This window comes from Musca autumnalis, unplaced genomic scaffold (genome assembly GCF_047663935.1).
Source record: "Musca autumnalis isolate F117 unplaced genomic scaffold, ASM4766393v1 scaffold_3, whole genome shotgun sequence".
NCBI classification, from domain to species: Eukaryota; Metazoa; Arthropoda; class Insecta; order Diptera; family Muscidae; genus Musca; species Musca autumnalis.
Window position 1 is genome coordinate 51,992,915 of NW_027411866.1, and position 19,823 is coordinate 52,012,737.

General features: G+C 35.1%; 1 long non-coding RNA gene across 1 annotated transcript; it reads left to right on the forward strand.

Annotated features, from left to right (window-relative positions):
- Positions 1-9,870: 9,870 nt before the first annotated feature.
- On the forward strand, positions 9,871-12,088 carry LOC141396946 (uncharacterized). The gene is made up of 2 exons (XR_012411275.1): positions 9,871-10,827; positions 10,935-12,088. It is a non-coding gene; the product is annotated as an uncharacterized lncRNA (long non-coding RNA).
- Positions 12,089-19,823: the final 7,735 nt, after the last annotated feature.

Consider the following 19,823-nt stretch of genomic DNA (forward strand, 5'->3'; position numbering starts at 1 on the left):
TGCTTCGTTCAAGAAAACTCGCCCATTCCACTTTAGCTAAAATTCTTGAAACTTGCGGGGGAAATACCAGAAGAAGTATACCGAAAAGCACCATCTTCGAATTTTGTATATTATAAGGCTCGGTGAATGAATGCGATAAATAAAATTTTGACCAACGAAGTATCCGTTTCGAAAGTTGTCGTGCGCACTAGCCACTACACATGTTTACCTTAGATGTTCTTTACAGATTTCGGGCCATTTTTTTGGAAGTATAGACTTGCCTCTGAAAAACTTGTACTGTAGTAAAGGGGCCCCGAGAACACTTGTTGCAAATAAGCAAAGCGTTTCCAGAGAGTTCTTTTTATTTATTTTATATTTTTTACTTATAAATAAATTATAAGCTTATCCACTACATTCGCGGAACATTTTTGAAATACTCTGCGGAAGTTTGCCGAAAGAAATTCTTTGTGATAAGTGGACATCGGATTTTTGCATATATTTCAAAACTATAATGTTAAGAGATTTGAAAATGAAATGTTATGGTATTTCTAAGGTTTTCTTTTGGTCTTACCGAAGTGATATCACTGAATTTCATAACATTTCCTATAGTTGTGAATTATTTGATAAATGACACGCCCAAACATATATGGGATTATTAATATATTCATTGTTTTGAACATATGTATATTAACTGTGACATATTGTCAAAAAAAGTTCTAAAAACAAGACAAAATTGGGCAAGAAGTCTTACGCCATTCGAATTAAAAAATACTAATGAAAATTATTTCATCAGTAAAATAAGTCTAAAATAAGGTTTACATCTTTGCTAAATAAGAAATTTTTGCTAACACGAACTTTCAAAATTTTGGTCAGGTGGGCCCCCCCCGAAATGAAATCCTGGCTACGTCCCTGTCACAGTGTATGTAAAATGGCTGCGAAAAGTTAGGGCTGTGCAGGACAGGGGCTGAACTCAGATGAGACTTTAAGACTTCAAAAGCTTTTTGGGCTTCCTCGGTCCATACAAACTTTTTCTTTCCTTGAAGCAAATCCGTCATTGGCGTGGTAATTGTCGCATAATCCCTGATAAACTTTCGGTACCATCCGGTCATTCCCAAGAATCTGCGAACTTGCTTCACAGATCTAGGAGGCGGAAACTCTGTGATGGCCGAAACTTTATCAGGATCCGTTCTAATTACTCCGTTCCCAACTACGTGACCCAGGTATTTCACTTCCGGGACACAGAAGTGGCTTTTCTCGACATTAATCGTTAGGCCAGCTTCTCGAATCTTTCTAGCAACCCGCCTGAGCACATCCAGATGCCTTTCGAAAGATTCTGATATGACCAGAAGATCGTCGAGATAGACGAACACTTCCGCCCTGAGATCCGCCGGTATCACTTTGTCCATCAACCGGGACATGGTTTGAGGGGCATTGCAAAGCCCGAATGGCATTACCTTAAAGTGATACAGGGGCCTCCCGGGGACGGTAAACGCAGTCTTCTCTCGAGATCTCTGGTCCAAAGGAATCTGCCAAAAGGCATCCTTCAGGTCCAGGCTAGTTATGAATTCCGCTTTAGGAAGCCTACTCAAGATCCCGTCAATCTGTGGTAATGGGTACGCGTCTCCCACCGTGACCGAATTCAAACGCCTACTGTCCAAACAAAGCCTATTTTTACCTGGTTTCCTATGGAGAACGACAGGAGAGGACCAGGCGCTTGTGGACTCTTCGATAACATCGAGGGCTATCATCCTGTCAAGCTCCTCATATATCAGCTTTTCGATCGCGGGGGATACGGGGAAATGGCGCTGTTTTATGGGCTTAGCTTCACCCGTGTCAATAGCATGACAAATAATGTCTGTCCGACCAAGACCTTCTTTGGAGTAAGAGGGAAACAATCCAATAACTTGGTTCAATCTTTGTTTTTGTATTCCCGAAAGGGGGATCTGAACAGCAACCTCTGATATACCAGACAGTGTGGGGCTACTACCTGGAAAAAACTCTTGGGGCAATAAATCGAATTTTTGCCAAAAGTCAATTCCGAGAAAAAGATTTCTGTCCAGACTTGGAATAATAAAAATTTCTATTGGCATCTGAATACCTTTGAATGTTATGTATGTTTCAATGAAACCAACAACACCTTGTTCTTTACCATCCGCAGTACGGACGGAAGACTGTAACTTCTTAAATGGCGCTTTGGAATCTAAAAACTTCTTAGCCGCAGAGGAACCGATGCAACTTATGGAGGCTCCCGTATCCAAGAGTCCCAACATTTTGTCACCGAATAACTCCACTTCGGCATATGGCCGCACGTCAGTTGGACTATTTAAAAGGGAACACACAAGTTTCTTTTTGATTTTTTTTACCTTCTTCCAGAATGATTTCATTCTTTCAGAAGATCTAGTCGGTTTCTTCTGTTTGTCCTCACCGAAAATGCGACTTCTGGCAACATTATACTCTAATAACCGAATATGAAATGGCTTGAAACTAAAATGGGCGTTTACATCAACCGGAAACTCGATGGGTTTAACAATGGCAGATTCTGAAATGAATGGGCTGGATGTAGGTACGATAGGTCTAGATTTGATTTTTATTCCAGATCTCTCGATCTGTGGGTATTGAGTGCACATTTCTGCGCACTGACCCTCAAGTTTTTTGAACACTTAGGACAGTTTGGCTTATAGGTGTCGGCAGCCCCACACCCGTAACAAAAGATCGTACGATCCGAAAGACACTCCTGGTAACGATGTCCGTTTTTCTTACAATTCCAACAAACCAGGGATAAAGCAGAAACTTCATCAGCCTGCATATCCTGATGATCTAAGGATTCCGAATCTTCAACCTCTATCTCTGAAATTCGGTTCATTGTGGGTGCTGGTTTTATTGACGCAAAGCCATGCCTCCGACGCATATCCTGCATAAAAAACTCACGTCTTAGAGCATGCAAGGATTTGATTTCGATATTCAGCATCTCGTGCTGAATTTCGGGGAGGAGATTTCTGCGGAGAATCTCAACTAAAGTGCAATCTGAAAGAGGAGTCTTAAGGCGATCGGTTAACGTCACGATCGACTCGTAGAAGCTGTCGAAAGACTCGTTAGGCTTCTGTTTCCGCTCCCTGATTAGTTCACGTATGTCAATGTCTGTGCGGGAATCTTGATATTGTTCCCTAAGAGCTTTGCACAAATCATTCCACCTTATTGAGGCTACCGAACGATGGTACCTCCAAAACCAATCGTTGGCTTTTCCGTCAAAGAGAGAACTCGCATTCCCACATAACAAATCAAAGTTGCCCTGCAAGGTTTGACCGGTCAAGGCCTCAACTCTATAAATGAAACTGTCAATCGACAGCCCATTATAGCCTCCATTAAACTTTATTTTCCAATTTGATATTATTTGTAACACCTTATCTGGCCTTGAGACCAAATCTGAGGGTGACGAATGGCCACGGGAAGAGGTGTTTAAAATAGAAGGAGGTTGACTTGAACGCGGTCTTTGTTGCTCGGATTGTGAACCGATACCAAATAAGTCCCTAAAGGTTTGTTCTTCCACATCTGGAAGAGTGGGCATCTGTTGAGGGGAAGTCTGGGGTGGTCGGTTTAGATTGTTGGGTGAAGTTGCAGGCAGCAGTTTAGCTACACTTGCCGCAACGTTTGTCTCAATGAGAGTATTTATGTTAGCCATAAATTGTGATTGTTGAGCCTCAACAATATTAGCTATCATCTGTGTGAGTATCTCTCGCTCAACACCGTTGTTGGCAGCTCCAGCCGTACTAGCAGTCTGTGCTGGAGGAGCGGTATTGGTTGACGATGCGCCACCAGCCTGTTTTGCCTGAGACCTTGTTGTAATCTGCGATGTGCTCGGGGATGATGGATCCGCTCCTATTCTAAAGTTGCAGATTGGACAATAAGGCCTTGTCTTGAGGGACTTATCCAGACAGCTCTTGTGAAATACATGCCCACATGCAATCTTCTGAGCAGAAGAAGCAGAACCAATAGCCTCAGTACAGGCATCGCAAGAAATTTGGCCCTCTGTTACTCGTGAAGTATCACTCATGTTAGTGGCCATAATAAAAGTATTAAACGAATTAAAGACGTAGTACTAAATCGCAAAAAAAGGTGGCAACAGGATAGCTAACAAAGCCGGAGGCAACAGTTTCGAATATTTTTGAAAATCCTCCTAAATGCCCTATCCAGAAGACAATAACATTCGCGCTAGCAAAGGACAAAATTATGACGAAAAGTTACCCAAAATTCCGACAACAAGCTACTCATAAAACTCCGTAGTCTTCGCAAAATTCAGACTGGATAAGTTAAGTTTACCAATACTATGTAACCTCACAATTTAGGTCCTGAACCTAAATTTGTCGCCATAAACTACCCCTTTGACAAGAATACGTTTTTATTCAATCGTGCTTTAACTCACGATTTCCAATACTGATCAATTTGTATACCAGTAGGTTAAGTCAATCAAACATAATTACAAGATAAATGAACATAAAAGTTATATTAACCAAGGTTATTCTATTAACCAAAATATTTATGGATACTGTTTGTTTCCAAAGCTTTCAGGCGGTGTTAGTTGTGGAATGCAAGACGACCCACAAAGAAAGAATGAAATGTAGAAACATAAATATGGGAAAGGAGAAAATTACCACAAGTTGGAATGGAAACAATGCTTGTTCCAATTTTCCCACCCTGTGAAGCTAAATGCTACTATCATTGTCCTAATCTATGGTAAGAACCAGCTTTAACTACCAGAAACCAAAATTCCAAATAAACCAGAATCAAAGTATAGTAGCATTCAAAGAAGACGTTGGAAGGGAGATTCACTCAAAGCTAGGTTAAAAAGAAATAATTAAAAAAATTTGATTCTTCTAAATTCCACAGGTTGGAATAAATCTCAGAGTAAAATGAAATTAAAGGCCATAGAAAGAATGAAAAAAAGATAAGAAAAATTAAGCCGAACTATATATGTATTTGAACTTATCCCTTGGAGCATAATATCCAAATGATGTTATTGGGATAGATGTCTGTTGTTCGGCCCCACGTTGGGCGCCAAAAATAATATTTATAATGTAGCATACAAGGTCATAGATCAGAAGAAGATGGCGTTACAGCACTTTAAATAAGTGGGAGCACGTCGAAAACTGGCCTTATCGCTCGTCGTAAAGGGGTGAGTTCTACACTTTAGTGCCGTTTCTTCAGCTACATTTAGTATTACTTTAAATTTACGTGCTCATGTTGGTTGGAAAAAAAGATAGAATATCATAACAAGTCCTTCTTTGCGGTACGTTTCGTTCGGCCAGGATGACTAGCTGTTGATGCATCCGGCATGCCCACCCAACCTGATCACAATAAATATATTCCTGAGAAATATGGCTATGAACTGTGATCCCTAATTCAACACTAACCTAACAACCTTACTTTGCGATGGAAACAAACAGTTAAAGTAGTTTACTCCATGATCAATGAGACAATTTTATTATCACTAAATTCAATTTGTAACATTATTATTCTTAAAATTCTAAAGCTAAAACTTAATCGAAATAGTCAATGCTTATATCGACCAGTATTACACTAGCTAACCTATGGGGCATGTACACTAAAAATAGTGAACCCTGAGAGATCCGCATTGGGAAATATGTAATATAATCAGGTTCAATATTCAATAAAAACTACACAAATGAAGAATGATAAAGATTTATATGTGAGGAAAAAATTATCGTAAGGTATGGTACCCACTTTAATGTAGAACGTGTGCAGATAGATATTAATATGAAATGTCGATGGATATGTACAATCAAGATATTCTCAAATTCAGACTTTTACCATAATATTATAAAGAGATGATACAAAAAAAAGAATTTCAAAGTTCTCACTTACTCATTTGTTTGGTTGCAGTTCCCTCGTCGAAAGGCCTTTCGTTGAGAATTGTTGCTGGTGTTGATAGTTGTGAGAGAGAGTGTGTTGTTTTATATCCATTAACAGTGAGAATTTGAGTGTGCGTGTTCTCAGAAATGTTGCTAACTGTCTGGCAACATATCAACTGCAACACGCTTAACATCAAAACGCTTACCAATGATTACAGATACTGATCATCAATCTTTTAGTCAAGTACACAACCCAGTATTTGTTTTACGGTATGCAAATTAATTTGTATGTATGCTAAAGATGTATGTATGTAAAAATGGTTGTGTATGGCTGAAGTGTACTTGGCCCTTCTAATAATTTCAACTGTAAATCGAAATTGATGTTTCAATGAAGTATGCTTGTAATAAATACAGTGGTTCCAAAAGGCAGGCAAACAAAAACACAATCGCAAAATCATATCAGTTATTAACAGATGATTACCTTAATTATTAAACAAATTGTTTCCCATGTTCACAGGAGATTCATATCTCACTTTTAGCCTCAGCTCGTGTTTTTTTTTTTCCTTGATAATAGATAATTTTTCCCGACTATTGTGGTTTAATTTTGCTGCTCCTTGAAACACACTTTGAAAGCACTGTTATATATTAATTGTAAATACTTAATAACTTATGGCTGATTTCACAAATTCTCGAATGATTTATCCCTGGGATTGTTGTTGAGGTTACTTGCTGTTTTCTGGCATCCAATTTACTTTAGGAATTTATTGGAATGATTCTGCTTCATCTCTAAGGAGTTATGGGGTTTCAAAACACTTTTTCCTCGCTCCAAATAAGATGGTGCACAAAAGGTGACTTCTTTTAAATATAGTTTAACACATTTGTGAATATTTTTTTTTTTGTTTTTTTGGAGGTTTTTTTGCTTATTTTTCCCGTTTACATAAATCTTTGGCGATCACAGACTTCATGCAAGTTGTTCACTGCACATGTTTAAAGGCAAATGATAGTCGACTGCTGATCAGTGTGTGGAGTGAGGGTGGATGACCAAATTTGGTTGTTGAAACAAACCAGTATTTTTCTATTCTTCGCTTCACACTGCTGATGTATTCCTGCTTTAGAATGTACTAGGTGCCAAAACTATTGAATAGAAATAACAAAAAAAAGACCCAGTGACTCTCAATTAAATTGAGATTAAGAAGCAATGATTTTTTATTACCGGTCAAACGATTTGGCACCGAAATGAAGGAAATTGAGTCTTGTCGACAGAAACTGTATTGTAGACTCGAACTGCAGTACAAAGCTCTGCAAATCACTGATCGAATTGTAACTTTATTTGCAATAACCTGTAGATAAAATAAAATATGACCAGAAATACAACGACTAAACTGAATGAATTAAGCTTACCAATAAAACAGTTATTGGAACAGATTATTAAAAAACGAAAATTTATACAAAAGAAATAGGCTCAATCTTCCAATACGAAATAGAAAGTTAAATTCTTTAAACCTTTTATTTTAGTCGTCAGCGGCAAAATGGCCGAGAAGCCTTAAACTTCAGACCACTAAACCTTAGAACATTTTGGAGGAAAGATGATATACAAAGGAATTTTTAATAAACCTGGTGCAATTACCAAAACGATCTGATACTTAGCCAGGCTGAATTCTGAAGCTTGAAACTTAGATGGCGCTAAGTTAATAATAAGTATTCGTGTGTTTGATGATTACACAGCGAAATCGATACAAACATCAGAAAATTTTCTTCGTTTTCGTGAGGGCAAAATGTATCTTCTATAGATTGCAAGTATCTGAAGGTGAAAGTAAGCATCTCGTGATGAAATAACAACTGGCAAGCACCACCCTACATCGAATCGAATCGGTCTGAAAAATTTAAATTTAAAAATTTGAAATTAAATTGCTTTTGAAATGTAAATAAAACTGACATATGTATGTTTTAACATATACATACAAAGCTTGTCAAAATCATTTTGTCAATGAAGGGACGGCAAAGCGAATACAACACTGTGAGCTCTGAGCGTGAGGTTACCTTGTATCATTATATCATGCGAATACACATAATGATAGAATTAAGCCGGTGTAATTTGAAATTTTGAATGTCATATTCAGCAATGTTGAACACAATAGTAAAGGTATTTTCAAAAATAGAATTGTGTACCAGAGTGGTACTACGCGATCAGACAATAGATCGTAATATCGTTGACGTGATTGAGCATAGCCAAAACATTCCTTGTACCAGGATTGATTTATGGTTGCGAGCTGTTTGCAAACTGCGACTCTATAAGCCTCCGTAAGCTTAACGTTGTTTTCAATAGCATAATACGCTATGTGTATAGTCTGAATAGAAGGCAGCATGTCACCCAAACTGCACTTTCCCTCTACGGATTCAGTTTAAATACCCTACTCAAAACTAGGGTTTTACTCTTTTTGCACAAAATTATTGTAAGCCAAAAACCTAAATACCTATTTGAAAAGCTCGTTTTTACTCGTTCACGCCGTGGAAGAAAGTTGGTACCATTTAGAAGACAAAGCCTTGTCTCTGAATGGCAATTTTTCATTACCACAATATGTCTTTGGAACACATTACCCCACAATATACAAAGCATCAGCAACGCAATGATATTTAAAAAACAAATAATCCAATTTTATTCAATATTATTATAAACTAATTTACAAAAATACCTAAACTTTAAATTTTAAATCATTTTTATTTGTGATAATTTTTAACATGGATACCTGATGTATATTTATAAATCTACACTGTAATCATAAGATTTTGTCTTGTTGTGTAGAAAAAACAACCAAAATAAATAAATAAATAAAATAAATAAATAAATAGTAACCAACAGCTCAATAAACAGTACTGATCCAATAATCTAATGAGTATGTCCATTGAAAATTCTACAAGCAGCAAATCGTGAACCACTTCATTAGGTAATACAATTAGCCCCTGTTATTATTACCAATTCTCTAACCCTTAATTCTGTCTTTAGCATTATTTCGCTATAACTTTAGTTGATGCCCACAAGTTATAAAATATTTAAGTCCAAGCACGCAAAATATGCAGCGAGTTACACTTTTATGTCATTACTTAGATTAGAATTTAAATAAAAAATTGTTGAAAACCTACACAATTTTTATTTCTTTCTCTTTTCAAAATATTCTGACTTTTTTCTTTCAGTAAAAATAAAGGTTTCATTCAATTTGGAAAAGGTTTCATTTGATTTGGAAAAGGTTTCATTTCACTTGGAAAAGGTGTTTAGAGTAGTTTATCTTAATCATCATTAATTAAGAAATTGAATTGAATTTAAAATAATCTAAAATTAATTCCTAATGTAAATATATTTATATCGAATTTATCTGAATTTATAATGGCCATGTATATCGATAAATACAACCATGAACTATTATTTAGTAATATGGCAACAATTGCAATCTATGTTTTATCCGTGCTTTTGTTCGGCCTTTCTCTTGTGGCTGCCGATGAGCAGCATGCAAAATGACTTTTTCTTTTGGATTTACTACTCAAGCCGACAACAGCACGGATCGCACTCTTGGATTTCTATAACTCACAATAAATAAACACAATATGTAAGTTTGAATTCCGAACAACTCCTCTGTTGTAATTGAAACCCAAAAGAATTCCGTAAGTAATCCCTTTTAAGGACCTAAGTCCTAATCCTACTGCGTTTTCCCATTAGAACCTTAGTTCTACTCTTTGAACATTAGCTCAAATAATTAGAACATAAGTTCTAATTAGGCACGGATTTTCCTATAAGATTATAGGAACTTTCAAATTATTCATGGTCCTTCGAAAATTTCATGTAAACCAACCTACGAATTTACTCTCCACTCCTATTTTCTGAAAAGAAATAAAAAAATAAATAATTTTGCAATTATTTATCACAAAAATTTATATACGATTTATCATCAAACAATCCACACACATTAGTTACATTTAGCTACAGTGCTGTAACACAACTGTCGCTATTGTGAATGATCAATATTCTGACATTTGCCTTTACATCAATTGAGCAGCACATGCAAAACGAATATTACAGGAACCAAAAGAAAGCGAAAATTAAAAAAAAAAATCGTGGAAAAAAATCATCAAAAATTCGTACGCTTTTCTAACACAGCGTAATTTCGTGAAGTTACAATTTGTTTGTGAAAATCACTGAAGGTTTCCACTTCAAACTAAAAGTTTGCAGCAAATACCAAAAGCAATTTGCAGCATTGCAAATAATTGCGCAGCAAACAAGGTTGTCCACTAGACAAAAGTTTCTAGAAGGCAGAGAATCGCCAGTGTGTTAAAAAGTACCTGCAAACCTAAACAAAACAGTTCAAGCAAATACCAAAATAAATTTGGAATCTTGCAAAATAGTTTTGCAGCAAGCACACTTTTTCCAATAGACCAAGGCGCACACCTTTCTAGAAACAGAGAGTCGTATTATCGTGGCACAAAAAAAGTGTTCGCAAACCCCGACAAAACCTTTGGAACAAATTCCGGCCACAATTTACAAAGGCGCACAAGTTTCCAGAAGCCTTAACATCGTATCAAAAGCGTTTGCAAATCCCAACAAATCACTTGGAGCAAATTTCATAATCAATTTACAAAGACGCAAAAGCTTCTGGAAGCCGGGGAATCATAACATCGTGTTAACAATCAAAGTGTCTGACAGTTCGAGAAAACGTTTGGAATAAGTACCACAATCAATTTGAAATCTTGCAAATAGTCTTCTTGCAAACGTGCTTGTTCCGCCAGACGAAGGCACACACGATCCCAGCGACAGAGAGCAATATTATCGTGTCACAAAAAATTGTCTGCAATCCCAGAGAAAACGTTTGGAGCAAATTCCAAGGGCAATTTATAAAAGCGCACGTATCTCTAAAGCCAGAGAGTCACAACGTCGTGCCAAAAAAGTGTGCAAGGCGAAAAGGAAGTTTGGAACAATATCCAGAAACAAATTGTAAGAATTTTTTACAATTATATCCAAAGTAATGCAGTTTAATATCACTTCAGTTATTTTGTAAATTCTGAAAATAACAAGTTCTTTTTACTCATCATACAACCCAGGTATTTTCACCAGACGGAAGGTACACAAGTTTCTCGAAGCCAGAGACCCAACAACATTTATTTCACGAAATACGACAGAACTCATAAAAGGGAATCAACGTCGTTTTTTATTCCAACTTCAACAAAAGGAAATTCATTGCAGCAACCAACTGGAAGGGAAAATAACAGTGACTGTGCTTCTAATTAAATTTTCTAACAGCGGCAAACCAACAAAATCCTATTTCACCCAAATCAATAATTGGATCACATCAATCATTTGGATGTTTGCATCACATCTGGTTTCCACAACTAAAACATCATCCTAAAACAGACCGACAGCCATTCCGTAAGTACGACGCCTAGGGTACTGTCTCAATTGCCTTGCTCGGTCCCATAAAATCTGTGAATGTCCATCCGAAGACGCGTGTGCACGATGTGGTGAAGAACATCACACTTTACTTCATCTTCCTTCCGTACAGACGTTCACCTACGATCAAATCTTACAAGGACAGAGAAGTCTTTTAAGAAGGAGGGAAACCAATCAGCGTGAACATGAAGACGATCGAATGAGCTCATCTGGAAGGTCCAATTCCACACAGAGGGTAGATAGAAGATTCCGTAATTCAGAAAGAAGAGGAAGGGTATTATCTACAGAGGAAAGAGTTCGCACCCCAATCAGAAGAGAAAGGTCCAATTCCATAGATATCGTTGAAAGGTCGCAAAACATGATGAAACAACGTAGACTTGTGCAACAGGCTATCATGGCATTAAAGCGTTTGAATGGAACCTTTGATGATTGACCGATGTCAAGAGGCGGGCGGATGTTTAGAGTAGTTTATCTTAATCATCATTAATTAAGAAATTGAATTGAATTTAAAATAATCTAAAATTAATTCCTAATGTAAATATATTTATATCGAATTTATCTGAATTTATAATGGCCCTGTATATCGATAAATACAACCATGAACTATTATTTAGTAATATGGCAACAATTGCAATCTATGTTTTATCCGTGCTTTTGTTCGGCCTTTCTCTTGTGGCTGCCGATGAGCAGCATGCAAAATGACTTTTTCTTTTGGATTTACTACTCAAGCCGACAACAGCACGGATCGCACTCTTGGATTTCTATAACTCACAATAAATAAACACAATATGTAAGTTTGAATTCCGAACAACTCCTCTGTTGTAATTGAAACCCAAAAGAATTCCGTAAGTAATCCCTTTTAAGGACCTAAGTCCTAATCCTACTGCGTTTTCCCATTAGAACCTTAGTTCTACTCTTTGAACATTAGCTCAAATAATTAGAACATAAGTTCTAATTAGGCAGGGATTTTCCTATAAGATTATAGGAACTTTCAAATTATTCAAAAGGTTTCATTCAATTTGGAAAAGGTTTCATTTAATTTGGAAATGCTATACATATTTATATACTTGCATTTGTTAACAAGAATTTTTCGACTGGAACGACTATGCAAAAAAATAATATTACTTTCCACAACAAACGCAGTACAATGATCAAAAAATAGAAATACAATACATTTAATTTTATACATATGTATATGTTTCCCTTGTTCAGAAGCGATTGAAAAATAAACAAGGAAAAATAATCCATAACCCCCATTTATTATAACTTGTTGTTTACTTTTTTGGTAAAAATTTTTCAATCCAGAACTTAAACATTCAGAAGTACATAAATGGAGTCATATTTAGAAATACATTCCAACAGTAGGTCACTGTTATATTTGATTTTTAGAAAAACTGTTTATATTTTCCTCATTTCCTACACTAGTGGCATCCTCGCTATAGGTTTTGTTAGATGATCCTCTCCTAAGATCCTTGTATCTATTCCACGCAGTAAGAATTACCGTGAGTCCGCAAGTTCCCAAATTGAAAATTCCGTGGTGTACAAAACAAATACAAAAACGTTTATTGTAAATTAAAAACAACAATACTCGAAGGCTTTTCAAACAAGAATAACAAGAATAATATTTCAAAGAGTTTAAAAACGACAAAAAGCAATAAAATATTTTTCATTGATTGCTATGACTTGAAACAAAAAGTTTTAACAAAGTATTTGAATAGAAAAGTATAAATACTACAACAGGTTTCCTAATATGTTGTCAGCAGAGCTCCGATTTACTCGCGAGTGAAATTTTGGGGTGAGGTGGTAATTTTTTTGGTGGGTGTTGGGCAAGTTTATTAGGGGTGGGATACGTTTTTATTTGGTGGTGGGGAGGGGCAGGCTATCCCCCTCAATTTGCTCTAATTCGAGAAGAGTTTAACTCGCGAGTGGAATTCGAGCGAGTATTCGGAGCTCTGGTTGTCAGCATGAACAAAATGGACCTAAGGTGGCTTTCGACTGAAGATACAGCACCTGACCTGAAATGCCCGAAGACGTAACAAACACGCAAATCGAAATTAGATTTTTGATGCAATCTGACACAAAAAAAAAAATACATGCTCTGTCAAAATTTCAAGCCTCTGCGTTCAAAAATAAAGATCTTATACAAGAAATGCCATTTCGGAAAATGGGTTGTAATGACGGATCGCAAAACAAAGCGGTTCCGCGGTTTTGGTTTCATTAATTACTCCCATTCGTATAGGATTGATAATATCCCATATACTCGAACTCATAAGATTACTATCCCATATAACAGTTTTTAATTTTATAACGTTTTTTACTTCTCCTTTAAAGTTTTGATTTTGTGGGTTACGTCTTCGGACATTTCAGGTGACGAGCACTACATCCCTAAACTGAAATCAAACCATAAAGTGCGAGCCAAGACATGCATATAATATATTTAAATCATTACTGAATAAACGTAATACATAATTCCAAGCCAATTTCACGACATCAGCAAACAAATTCCGCTTTAAGCCTCAACTGCAATCACATACATGCGACAATACAAAACAGGAATAGTGGACCTTTTCCTCTGGAGTATTGGTAAAAATATTGTATTGGTATATACATTAAATCCAACGAACATCATCACCAGTCTTCAAATCAGCATCAGGAATTAATTTTGAACGCAAATAAGCCTTCGATTTAGGTAGTACTTCATACAATAAACCTAAAAATATCACTAAAAGTTAAAAAAAATGAAGTTTCTTATTTTGTTACTGAAACTTACTCGGGTTCTGTGGATGTTGGTGGTTCCATCTTTCGATTCATCTCTTCCATTCAATATGAAAGTGGCCTTTGGCTGCATCCAATCTATTGCAGTGGCTGCTGCGGCTGCGTTTAAACTCTTCAATCATCCGTTCATCTTCTGCACTGGGCAATTCAATAATATTGATTGATACTTTCTTTTGAAACAACTGCATTAGCTTGGTCTGGTTTCAAAGAATGTTCACATTTAACCGGCAAGGATGAAAAATAGTTGTGACTGTTGCTTGTTATTTCGGCTCTTTACTTACCTTGCCGGCCATGCAAACATCTCTTGAATTCCATCGACAAGCTAAGCATGGCAAATATTACATTTTTCGTAATATACTTTGATGGATCAACTTTCGCATCCGAACCAGCAGCACAATTTCCAAAACAACTTATTTTACAGCAATAATTTCAATTTGTTTGTTTTATTTCATTGACATACGAAAAGTAAACAACACACATTTGTCCGCCATTTTGGATTATAAATAGGTGTGGCAAATCTACGATACTATCGATTTTATCGATGTTTTAAAACGGAAATATCGAATTGAGCCATTATCGATAGTTTGCCAGCTCTATTATGTAAACTTTTGTCCCTCATTTTTTCGTTTTTCTAAAATTTACCGTTATTTGTATTATGGAATATACTTTTGTTGTATGCAATATTGTTTATTAGTGAGAAGAAATAAAACTACCTACCCTAAAACCAGAGATTTATGGGGTGTATGTAAACTTTTGTCCATAACTGTATATACAGTGAGTGTCAAAAATATTCGGTTTTCAATTTCACCAATAATAACACCTCAGTATTTTAGAAGCCCATGCCCAATATCCAAATACTTAAAAATATGTTGGTCCTGTGGCAATTAAAAAGTGTATGTAACATGGATCCATGGCAACCCTATAAGCGAGAATAACAGAAAACGTTGTTAACCCTGTTTTCTATGCGTCAAAAATATTCGGTTTTTGTAACTTTTGTTAAATATTTTGCCAAAAAACAGGTCATTATCGAACTTTTTCTACAATATTAGTATACATTTTGATAATTGCGAAAAGAATCTTTGTTTCCGTGTGCAAAAATATTTCGTTTTATAGCAAATTATTAAAATGTAGCGCTAAGGAAAAACGCTATCCCAGAAAAGGGAAACTGGTCATATTTCATTATAAAAAAAAACAGAAATAAAAGGAAATTTTTGGATATTTAGTCGAATAAAGTTGAAATAATGTGCAAAGTCACGAAAATATAGAAGTAATCGATTTCGTGAAACACATAAGCCAGCCAAACCAAGAACTGGGAGGGAAAGTAGAGGAATCTCCTAAAAAAATACGGCTAATTCCCCCCTTAATTTTCTTGAAATTGGTCACTGAGTCCTAAATGACTTTCAGAATATAGAAAATATGCACTTACATTACAAAACACCGTAAGGATAAAGCCTTTCATGGCCTTGTAACACATAAGTCATTGATAAATACATGTCTCCTAGAAGCTCCTTTGTACTTTTTGTGTTGGAGTACACAGAAAGGCCGCAAACTTGTTGGTATACTGATTTTCCTGCTTAGGCATTCAAAACTAACTCCTTTTCACCAAGTTTCTGATGTACATCACGTTTTGAAGGTACATCAAGGCGAAACTTGAACTAGATTTTTGGTTACGTAAATAATCTGATGGTGTGTGATGTGTTCCAAGGCCATGAATGGCTTTATCCCTACGATTTTTTTGTAATATAAGTGCATATTTTCTATCTTCTGAACGTCATTTAGGACTCAGTGACCAATTTCAAGAAAATTAAGGGCGCTTTAGCCGTAATTTTTCTGGAGATTCCTCTACCTTCCCTCCCAGTTCTTAGTTTTGGCTGGCTTATGTGTTTCACGAAATCGATTATTTCTATATTTTCGTGACTTTTGCAGTCCGATAATGACCTGTTTTTTGGCAAAATATTTAACAAAAGTTACAAAAACCGAATATTTTTGAGGCATAGAAAGCAGGGTTAACAACGTTTTCTTTGTTATTCTCGCTTATAGGGTTGCCATGGATCCATGTTACATACACTTTTTAATTGCCACAGGACCAACATATTTTTAAGTATTTGGTTTTTTGAATATTGGGCATGGGCTTCTAAAATACTGAGTTGTTATTATTGGTGAAATTGAAAACCGAATATTTTTGATCTTATTTGGGTGAATATTGCGAAAGACTAGTCTTTAGTGTCGAAACGGCAAAGTGCGAAAATGGCTTTAAATAACTATTTTTCGTTTGATACTGTTATATAAGACTATTTTATGCATTAATTAGCGGGGGGTCTGTATATTTATGGATTTTAAGGAATTTTTCAAAGAATGGGAATGACGGTAGTCGCACGGGGACGATATTTAAATATTAAATTTTATAAGATTCATTTGTCCTTTCATTGTTTTAATTAACTACAACCTTGACTTTGAAATTGGTCTATTTGGATATAACTAATAAATAGAATTTAACATATTCACAGTGGTGTATGTATCATATAGGCGGGCCCGGTCGACATGTACATTTCCTTATTGACTATTTATTTTTCCCCTGCATTTCTACTTTTTCTTTATGGTTCCATGTTGTATTTGATGGTTTGTTTAAAAATCGTATGATAAATTTATTTAATAATTATCATAGATTGAATAATCTCGAATCTACATTAATTATACGCACGGTAATGATTTTTTTTTTATAAAATTTAAAAATAAATTAATACTGACTAAAAAGATTAACATACACATACCATTATTTTGGAAATTATAACATAAATAACGGAAAATATACTCACCACGGGAATGACGAAATTTGTGGAACATGCACAAAAAACATTAAACACTTCAACAGCTCTAAAACAATTGACATATTTCACTTTTGTCGATTATCTTTAAAACTAACGGGAATTGTCGTTACTTTGACAGATTACTTATAAACAAAAAAGCCGGTTTAAAGCATTTTTTCTTAATAAACACATTAACTCACGGTAATGACGAAAAAATTAGGACACGACTAAAATGTCTCAAAAACATAATTTGAAAAATAAAATTATATTTATGAAATCAAAATTGACTTGGTTCATTCTTCTAGAATAAATCGGCGTACTTCATTTATATAATATATTTTAATAAATTTATGAATAGCACTGTTTTTTTTTTTTTTGAACACAAAAAGGTTGGGCACACGCACGGTAATGACGTTTTGCACCTTGCGACCAATTTTTTGGATATAAATATGTAAAATATTTTATTTTGTTTTTCGGACCTCGTTAAAGGACATTTTGTTTTACTTATTCTGTTTTTAAAAATATATTTTTTCAATATTTTTAACCCTAAATGCTTTGGGACACAGAAACTAGTCTTTTCGCAATATTCACCCATTTATAAATCTTTACAATAACGCATAATTTTTTTGATTAAAAACATATGAAAAATCGATTAATGCCGTAATATAATACTCTTTATAAAGTGAGGAAAAAGTTGGCCATAATTTATTCATTTTTGGCATCACCTATGCCTTAATATAAGATCGCAAACATTGCCTCCGATTCTAAACATATTTTGCAAATCCTTGTATCACCACGACTTTTGCGTAATGATAGACGTGGTGTCGATGCATCAGTCTGAAAATTTTTTCCTACTTGATTCGTCATCACAACAGCAACACCAAACTCGTCCTGCAATCTTTTAACCCACTTAAAGCCACTGGTCGTTTAAACGCCACAAAAAAATGGTTGCAAAAATTGACGTAAAACTCGGGTATTTTCGCATATTTTTGTGAATTTTTTGGCATTCTTTAATATTGTCTATTATCTATCATTACACGCTCATAAAGTTTCATTTGGCCTCTGCATTTTCACTAATTTTTTCTTAAAACTCAAGCATTTCAAAAATTCCACTTTTAAGGGATTGTCACTTTTTTAAAAAATGCCCTTTTACAGGAAAACTATACGTTTTAGAGAAAAAGGTTATTTATTAAAAAATGCTTAAAAAGCCTCAAGAATATCATTTCCATATAACATTTTATGTTTTCTCGCAAATCTCGGCGCTAAGTGGGTTAATTATGCTTAAAAATTTCGCAAAATCCTTTTGTCGTGCCGCCAATTCGCCATAGCATCCTGTATATAGTCGTATATAACCTTGTTGCACTATCGATAATGATTAAAGCATAACTGAAATGATGGAAATCTACTATAGCATGCTCGATTTGGATATTTTGACAGCCCCAATTGGCAGAATTGTGTCTGATAACGTGAGGTGAAAGCCGTGCCAACTATGTGGACGGCCAGCCGTTAATTAATGATATGGAAAGATAATTATTTTGTACCATGGCAGAACTACCAGGTAGTGGTATCACACCAGCTGATCGAAAATGAAAAGTCAAATCCCTTTATAAAAAAAATTTTTTTGTTGTAATTTCCCCAACAACATAAAGAAAGTTTTGACATAACATATTCCAAATTTTACGATGCCACTACCTGGGTAATTTTGCCATGTTTTGTACCAATGGATAATCTTCGTAAACAACCTTTGATTGTTAAATTAAGGGGTCGATTATCGATAGCAATTATCGTTGAGTGGAGTTGTCAGTTATCAAAATTGCTTTATGTATGGCAACCTTCAACTGAAGTTGCGAATCTCAGTTGACGAACCGGCTATTTTTCAGTTGCAGTGAATATTTTCGAAGAAACAAGAAGTAAAATTGAAAGCAAAAAAAAATCTTAACAATTGTTGATTAATTGCATGCTTAGTTAATTTTGTGTATCTAAAATATGACGAAAATAACAATAAAACAACAGTTTGAAATATTAATTGATAAAGTGCAAAAAATGTTGTTCTATGCCCTGATTTTTACCTCTATCAGGGCAACGCCGTTAATGACTAGTGTAATATGGGACAAGCCTGGCTAATACAGGACTTTCCATATATAATTAGATTGTTTGTACGTACTCTGCACACAACCCTTAATGATTTTTAATAGTCACTTGTAGGAAAATAACTTCAAAAACTAGAAATTTCTGGCCAAATTTCCTACAAAGGGACATTAATTACAATCATGCCAAAATTACGTCAGGAACATCATTTTTCGGAATCAATGACAAAACTACCGAAAACGGTAGGGAACCAATTATTCCACCATTCTGATTACTAAAATGCCATAATAAGCGAAAAATTTGGAAATGATTAATCCATTATTGTGGTGCATTATTTTTAATGCTCACTTCAAAAATGCCAATTTTTTGTTTTCCAGTAAAATTTTAGTATAAAGGTACTGTAAACGGAATATTTTTTGTATGTCATCTTAAAGACAACGTTTCAGCCTACAAAATGTTTTTTGAATTGTTAAAAAATCTCGGCCCGCTTCCAAGTTATCAACGTTTACATTTTTTATTTCAGGTTGCATCATTTTCAGTGACAGTCACTGTATGTATAATCGGGATTGCACCATTCAAAACCGCTAATATCCTCGACAATTTATACAACGTCATTTTTTTAAAATTTCACGGTTAATTTTTGTAATGAATCGCTTGAATGCAATGGAAATCAAATTGATTGTAAATAAAAAATGTCTGCAGAACTTTTAAAAATTAACAAAACCGAAGCACAAAAATATTCTCTGTTTGTGCATGTACAATTTTCGCAAAAAAAAAATGCCCAAAAAAGTGATGATGGGTGGAAAAATTTACTTTCTTCAAAATATTTTTTGCAAATTTCTTCGTAGATTTTCGCGATTTTTTTAGGTTTTA